Here is a 7962-nt window from a genome sequence, read left to right as displayed (position 1 = left end):
GGCAATGCTGTACAACAGCTGCAGCCGACGAATTGAAGTTTCCTTTATATCTTTCAATCGACAAAGAAGTCCATTTCAACTTGAAGCAGCATGGAGAGTAGCGATTTACAAAGTAGCGAAGGAATCGAGGGTAAGATTATTTTTGTGAATCTGTAAATGTTTGTGTAATCTTAATGATGAACCTTGCTATTTACCCAGCTCGATGATAATTTTATGATATTAAATGTTGTTACTGATACTATGTATAGTTTAAACAATTATTTGCAATTAAATCATGTGTTAACAATGACAATGTGATGCTTGATGGATCTTAGGTGGTGGACCAGTTAATATGTCGTACATCATATGTGGCGATCCGGGGCGACTTGTTTCAAATGATAAGACTGGTAAGATTCGCAAGCTAATAATGTCAAGTTATTGTTTGAAATATGTAAAATAGTTTCAAGTTAGATGAAAAATGTGTCATGATTTTCAAGTACTAATTAGAAATTAATATTCCTTATAAAAATCTTTTTCTAACATTCTTCATTTCATTTATAAATAGGTGATAATCATTTATCGTTGATGCATCAACATCATCAACGAGTAACGTGATTAGTCCTTTTTGGATTGTAGGTAAGATCGTAAGAATATTCCTACAGTAATATAGTTCTCCTTTCAATGATGAATTCTTGCTCTTAACCCAGCTCGATGATATTTTATGATAAAAGAAATTTTCCTGATGTTCTAGTGATATCTATTTATGTCTGACATTTCATTCAAGTTTTCTAAAAATTTGTCTTCAATATTTGCAGTAAATGTGCTGCTCCAAATTTGCTTCTTGGTACTTCAACTCTGAAACTTATTCCATGAGACATGCCATCATTGTGTAAGTTAAATGTTAACACCATCATATACAAGTATTTCAAAATGATGAAATGCAACAGATAGGGACATATGATCAGATATGATTTGAATATCTGTTACTGAACTTAATATTAGCATGTATTTTAAGTGAAGAATTTTTCCTTTTTATGCTGATTTTTTTCTTTTTGCATAGGAATCTAACTCCATGAATATTATGGCAGACTTACCTTTAAAATGTGGGTGAGTGTATTCTTTTGTTGCAAATTTTTCACTTTCAATGATGAATTCTTGCTATTAACCCAGCTCGATGATGTTCTATGATAAAAGAAACTTTTCTGAAGTTGCATTGCAAAGCCAGATTAACCTCAGATCTCATTCAACTTCTAAACTTATTTTTTATAATTCCAGAATCATGCCCAATATGCCAATCTCAGTTCTCAGTATGCTGGGGTTATTTCCTGCAGGATGACTTAATAAAGTAAGGAATGTTGGTTTTATTGAATTTTTGAAATGATGAACCATAACAGATAGGGACATATGATTAAAGATGATATTAGCATCTGTTACTGAATCTCATTTCAGCATCTACTTCAGTTGATAATATCCACTTGGTGTTGACCTTTTTTTCTTTGATTTAGGCGTAAGAGGGATCCTGGCGAATTCGAGAAAATATTTCGCTTCCTGAAATTCGAATATATTTAATATAAATTATCTTTGTCATTTTTGTACAGATTGTATCTGACCCTTTTGTTTGATGGTAGCTAGAGGGGAAAAAATACAAGTGAGTTGATGTCAAATTTGCATTGAGAAACAGTTACATTTGACTTGATCCACTCAATTAGGATTTATTCATTATGAAGTTGGTAAGTCAATGTAAGTAATCAACCGGGTCCCACAACGTTAGTGTATCATATTAGGACGGTATGATATTTTAGGTATGTAACTGACGCTAGGTAGTAGAATTGCTAACGTGAATCTAGGTTGTTTATCGTAAATCGGTTATATCACGCGTGTGGAAAGAATGTAATTGTAAAAATGCGGTTTATATAATCACGTGACTTGTCAAACTTAGAGCAGTCATGTTCACTTCTAAGAGCTCTTACAGTAACTATGCGAATCAATTGGCTAAAAATATCGTTTTTATCGTTACCCACAATACTTCCGTATTTTTCTTCTACGAGATTCTCTCTCTCGTTCCATTATTAGCAGCGAGAAAATTGATGACGTTATAGCGAGACTTCAGTAAAAATTGAACGGATTTATCGTGAGCCTTATTTAATCCTCACGCCTTCTGCTTTGACACATGTCAAAAGGAAGACGACGCCCAGATCAACCACGCTGCACCACCCAAGGTTTGGTGGTTGTTGTGGACTTGTAATGCTGTTATTATGCTTGTTTTTCATTTGTTTCCATGTGTCTGCAATCTTCATCCATGCAGTATACTTCTGAGGCATTCCTTTCTTTGATGGTCTAATGGGAGTGTTTATATTTCTAAAGTGCATCATAACAATAATTTGATAACAACAAAAACACAACGTATATAACAATTTTCTCATTGAGGACTATATTTTAAGTAAAAAAAAATTTATTGATAATCACTATCCGAGCTTTCTCACCTGGGTGTCAAAGAGGACCTATTGAGAACATAATGTTTTACCTACTACTACTATACTATACGTGTGGGTTTTAGGCTTTCGACAGCATGGGGATCTAATAGATGGAAAGTGACTGAGTGCTAGAAGTCAACTTGTTGGGATGGCTGACAGTAGCTAATAAGCTATGGGTATCCGTACGATTCGGCCAATAATTTTAGCCGAATCATGTAATTATTTTTATATGATTCGGCCGTTGGCCGAATTCTACATTTTTTTATGTTGTATTTGGCCAAAGGCCGAATCAAACAATGAAATAAAATCGCATTCGGCTAAAAACTTTTGTATTTTATTTATTCGGCCACGGTATTTTTTTTGTATGATTCGGCCAAAACAAAAAAATTTGTAATTCGGCCAAAACAAAAAAATATGCAATTCGGCCAAAAAAATTTCTCCCGAAATTTTTTTTTGGCAGCGCTGGTTAAAAAAGGTTGGGAAACTCGAATGTTGTTTTTTCTCTAGTTGATACCTGGTTCTCCTGTCATCATCATCGTGAAATTCGTAAATTGTGTCTAGGTTGTCACCTGTCGAGGCATCTTCTTTGGACGTAGAGAGTGTCCATTTGAACGTCGAGCCATCCATTCTGCACGCCGAGATTATCGTGCCTACATACGATATTCCAACTCAAGCCATCGAAAACAATATTCCGGCCAACAATATTCCAGCTCCAGCCAACGAAACTGTCATTCGGAATCCTGCTTGCCCTATGACTCGTTTGTTCAAATAATTCTTTCAAATAATTCGGACGAATAATGATGCTGAAGGCTGGCACAATAAACTAAACAAGAAGGGAAAAGGCGCAGGGCTGCATTTCTATAAACTTGTGCAAATGCTCTTTTTGGAATCCGAGTTCGTTGAGGTAGAGGAATCTTATTTAAAGCAAAATCAGACCACTCGCCACACAAGACTTGATCAGAAATTGATGCAAGCCAAACTTTTTCGTTTGTGGGAAAATTACGATGAAAGTAGAGAAAAGAATGGGAGCTACAAGTTGCTGAAAAGAGTAGCTGTTCTTTACACCAAAAAAATTGTCGTGGTTGAATGATAAACTAATCGAATGTAAAAATATGTGTAAAAAATAAAATCACTTAATGGCTAACTTTTTCACTTTCAACTTATTCGTTCCCTGTTATTTGCCCTTATCCTGGCCTCTAATACCTCCCATATACCTATGGTTCCAACACCATCCGCGAGTGGCGCGGATCCCAGCCACAAGCCGAATCCGGCCGAATCATACAAATTTTAATATACGATTCGGCCAGTTACATTTTTTCAACGTCCCCGAAAATTATTTTTTTGGCCGAAAAACTTGTGCTGGCCGAAAAAAAAGGATGGCCGAATCATATAAATTTTTATGTGTAATTCGGCCACTGGCCGAAACATACAAATTTTTGTGTAACATTCGGACAGCGGCCGAATCATACAAATAATTTTTGTTGCATTCGGCCAAATATTTTCTGGCCGAATCGTACTGTATTCAAGCTATGCATCTAATATTTGAAGAAATAAGTTGGTATAACATGAAAAATAAGGAAACTAGTTCAAGATAAACCTATACAAGATACGAAGATCCATTTGGTATTTGAAACCACAGTAATATAAGTATAATTAGCAACAATTTGTTTTGTTTCGCCCATTTTTTCGTCTCGGTTCATGACATGGGGACGTCAACAACAAAAACGACAGTGGCGACATCTAGTAATGAGTTTTGAATCTTATGTTGGTTGCAGGGTGTCGGTAAAGTGCAGGGTGCAGGTGCAGGTTGGACGAGGGGTAAAGTGCGGAGTCTGGAGTGCAGGGTGCGGCGTGCGGTTGGTGGTAAAATGCAGGTCCATATGCCGCTCACAGAAAGTGCAGGTTAGGTTTTATGTCTTAAAAAAAACTGGTGGTGTAATAATTTAATTACAATGAAACTTTTTTATTTTTATTTCGTTAAATTTTGAAAAGTTGTCAACGTGAATTCTGCAAAACCAAATCGTTTGGCGCAGTCATTTTTTCCATCTTCAGCGTGGCAGAAGCCACATGGTATTGACAACTTTTCAAAATTCGTTTTTCGTCCACCCCATAGCAGATGCAGATTGTTGACTTGTCAAAAAATTCCTTCCTTTTCCACAAAAATTACCAATTAATTCATAGGTAAATTCTATTTTATTTCTTTGCAAGTTGTTGGTGTATTGGATCACGTTTCATATTTCTCATTATAACCTGTAGGAAAGGATGTGAAAGGAAACAGTAGCCTATTAATAGCCTACCATCAACTCCTTCATTAAAAATTGTTCTTCTGCTGAATGTATCATTCAGTTTATACAGGTAAAAACCAATCATAGCTTAGTCACAATTAAAAATTACTTTTTCAGATATTTAGTCAATATTCATCACAATTATTGGTAGTGGCTTTGATGTTGGTAAGTCTAACAACACCGTGACATGAATTGTTTTTCTCTTAATGATGCAATTGTATGACAAGTGATACTCTTCACCCATAAAAGTGATAAAAGTTTGGATTATGACACTTTCTTGTAATATTTGATTGCAGACACCTTTCTAGATATGGAACTTAACCCATTCAATTGTGCAGGGTGCATGGAATTTACATTTTACTTTTGTTGTTGGCTTCAAAAACATGTACAAAAAGTGAAGGCTAGTAACATAGTAAATTAAGTAAGATTTTAAAATTAAATGTACAAATAAATTTCCAAAAGTTTGATGATTCTTATGATATGGATTTTCTGAAGGAAAACTTTTGGTCACAAGTTGGGCTGACACTTTAAAAATTCTGTTTTTGTAGGTTGTTCCATGAAGGTTGAACGAATTAGGAGTTATCTATTTCATCGTAATTGCTGTAATTGTATTTCAACATTAGTTATCAGATAATTTTACCAATTTCCATAAAAATTCATAGAGTAACAGCCCAAAACAAAGGTACTAAACTGGTAAATAAACAAACAAAAATAACTGGTATGTAACTTTGAAAATTTTTAACACATTTGTGGTTATACAAATTATTAATGATGCCGAAATATTACTTTTAAAATTTGAACTTTTTCACAATCCAACCTAGACTAGTGTTGCTTGATAAAAATCTGTAGATTAAAATGGGCACTTTCGTAGTCAATATCATACTTTCGAATTGTTTGTGCAGCTAAGCAGGCTAGTGGGGCCACATTTTTAACTTGGCTGTTGAGTAGGTGTAGTAGTCGGGTCCCGGACATTCAGGCCAGTGACATTCAGGCCAGTGGCGGGGACTTTCAGGCCACTGGCCTGAATGTCCAAATCCTTTCAGGCCAGTGGCGCTAGTAAGCCTGTTCCCGGCGTGTACTACCAGCGCCACCACACCACGCTGAGGCAGCTCCGATCAGTTGCGTGTTGGCGGTGATTGTGGAAGGAGCTGCTGCCGGTTAGGGGTATCATATTTACTCCCCTTCCGTTTCGATCGTTTTTTGTCAGAGTGCATCATTTAATCGTAATGAAAAGACAGACACAGTTTAAATTTTATACAAGTGTTTTTTATTATCGATAACAACACAGGATTTGTTACAATATCAAGACGGCTATTCGGCCGCTTTCGGGAGGGTGCTGAGCGCCGCCTCCTTGAGTGCCGCTTCCTCGTCTTCGGCTGACAACTGTAGCTCTGGTTCCGACTCGTCGCCCGAGTCGATCCTTAGGCCCGATCGTTTCGGGACTGGGCCCGGTGGTTGCCCCTGTACTGTCGTCTGTGCTGGTACCGGTACTTGGGCCGGCTCTTTCAGGAGATCGTCCTCCTTCTCGCTAGGCAACTCTTCCAAATCCTCTCCGTAGAGATTCTTGGCCGAGTCTGCTAGGTCTACCTCGATCTCTTTCGCTGATCGGAGGCTTTTACGCCGGGCCGCCTGTTTCGCCGCTGCCTCTACCAATTCCTTTGACGGAGGGTTGAACAACGAACTCCTTCGGGGCTTCGGGGTTTTAACCGGTTTGGCACCAGGTAATTCCTCGTCGCACCTCTCCAGGAGAATCCTCACGTCTTCAGCTAGGACAGTTACTACTTCATTAGCCTTTGTTGCGTGAATTTTTGTCGCGGACTTCGGCCGGACAAGCGCCTTGCCTTTCGTTGGCTTGGGGCTAATTGGACTCAGAAGGACCGGAGGGTTCAGGATTTGGGCTTGGGCCTCTTTCGAAGCTGCCGCCTTTTTCCTTCTAGCTGCCGGTTGCCTTCTAGGAGTTTTCACTACCTTGGCCTGGCTCGTCAAGGCCGATGGCTGCGGAGTTTGTGCCTGGCTCGTTTGAACTTTTTCACAATCCAACCTAGACTAGTGTTGCTTGATAAAAATCTGTAGATTAAAATGGGCACTTTCGTAGTCAATATCATACTTTCGAATTGTTTGTGCAACTAAGCAGGCTAGTGGGGCCACATTTTTAACTTGGCTGTTGAGTAGGTGTAGTAGTCGGGTCCCGGACATTCAGGCCAGTGACATGGCTGGGAGTTTGTGCCTGATTCAGGTGCTTAGCCAGCACTGCCCGAATCTCAGAGGTCACCGGGTCGCTTGCCGTACCCGGGATGGCGAATTTTCCTGTGGCGATGGCTGTCCACAGGTCGGTTAAGGAGTCTCCTGGTAGGACCGGGTCTCCGTTTGGTGTTACAAACGGAACCTTGACTGGGGTTAAGGTAAAAAGTTGCATTCGATAAAAATTAAAACACCTTCAATACTTTGATTGAACGAAGTACTCCAAATCAACCGAAATCTACAAAAAACTGCGATTATTTTTTATGAATTAAAATGTAAACATATTTTTACTTTGTTCCAAAATGATGTGCCAGAATAACAATAAAAATGATTCACTCTCCTATAATATTTCACAAAACAGTCATGTTCATTAAGTTTACTTATTTTCTGAATATAGCTATGCAGATATCTTACTTACTAAATGTAGACTGTAGAGTCAAGTTATATCGGGTCTGACGTAAAAGTTATCCAGTTGATGACCTTGGATGATAAATTTATCAATTAAAATCAATAAGTAAAAAACAGTTATATTCATTCTTAATTAATTTGCAAGGACATTTGACTTTACTGGATGGTGGATTTTGAGAGAGTAAGTTTAAAGTCCCAAACCTAAGTTTAAAGTCCCATACAATGGAAGGTAACAAAGGAACCAAACCCCAAAATTCTTGATGAAGAATTGGCATAGTTATTTGGTCATAAAGTTAGGTTTTTGGGGGTGAAATACTGAAATTAAGGTGCATTTTACGTCGTGAGTGATAAAAGTGAAATAAGTCGCTTATAATTAAAATATCTGGTAAAAAAGCAATCGTTTGCAATAACATTGGGGAGACTAACCAACTCTATAACCTATAACTTTAACAAAATAAAATCGAAAGACACTATGAAGATCTTAAGACTAACGGTTTTTTTACCAGGGATGCCAGAATGCGAATTGAAAATGTCACAAAACACTTACAATAAAAAAAAAAATTCGAACATTATTA

The 7962-nt window shown here is 37.6% G+C and overlaps 2 long non-coding RNA genes across 3 annotated transcripts; one reads left to right on the top strand and one right to left on the bottom strand.

Annotated features, from left to right (window-relative positions):
- The first annotated feature begins 31 nt into the window (after positions 1-31).
- Positions 32-1643, top strand: LOC124336554. 2 transcript variants are annotated; one of them, XR_006917024.1, is made up of 7 exons: positions 32-130; positions 315-386; positions 545-615; positions 795-868; positions 1040-1086; positions 1255-1324; positions 1485-1643. It is a non-coding gene; the product is annotated as an uncharacterized LOC124336554 (long non-coding RNA). The 2 variants fall into 2 exon arrangements; XR_006917025.1 differs by having other exon boundaries at positions 1255-1333.
- Positions 1644-7268: 5625 nt separating this feature from the next.
- LOC124336626 lies at positions 7269-7957 on the bottom strand. Its single transcript, XR_006917137.1, has 3 exons — positions 7725-7957; positions 7398-7459; positions 7269-7319 (listed from the first exon to the last, which is right to left on the bottom strand). It is a non-coding gene; the product is annotated as an uncharacterized LOC124336626 (long non-coding RNA).
- Between the last annotated feature and the right edge of the window lie 5 nt (positions 7958-7962).

Source organism: Daphnia pulicaria, chromosome 4 (assembly GCF_021234035.1).
Source record: "Daphnia pulicaria isolate SC F1-1A chromosome 4, SC_F0-13Bv2, whole genome shotgun sequence".
NCBI lineage: Eukaryota > Metazoa > Arthropoda > Branchiopoda > Diplostraca > Daphniidae > Daphnia > Daphnia pulicaria.
The sequence above is the reverse complement of the archived record's forward strand: the minus strand, read 5'-3'. Positions and strand labels throughout refer to the sequence as shown.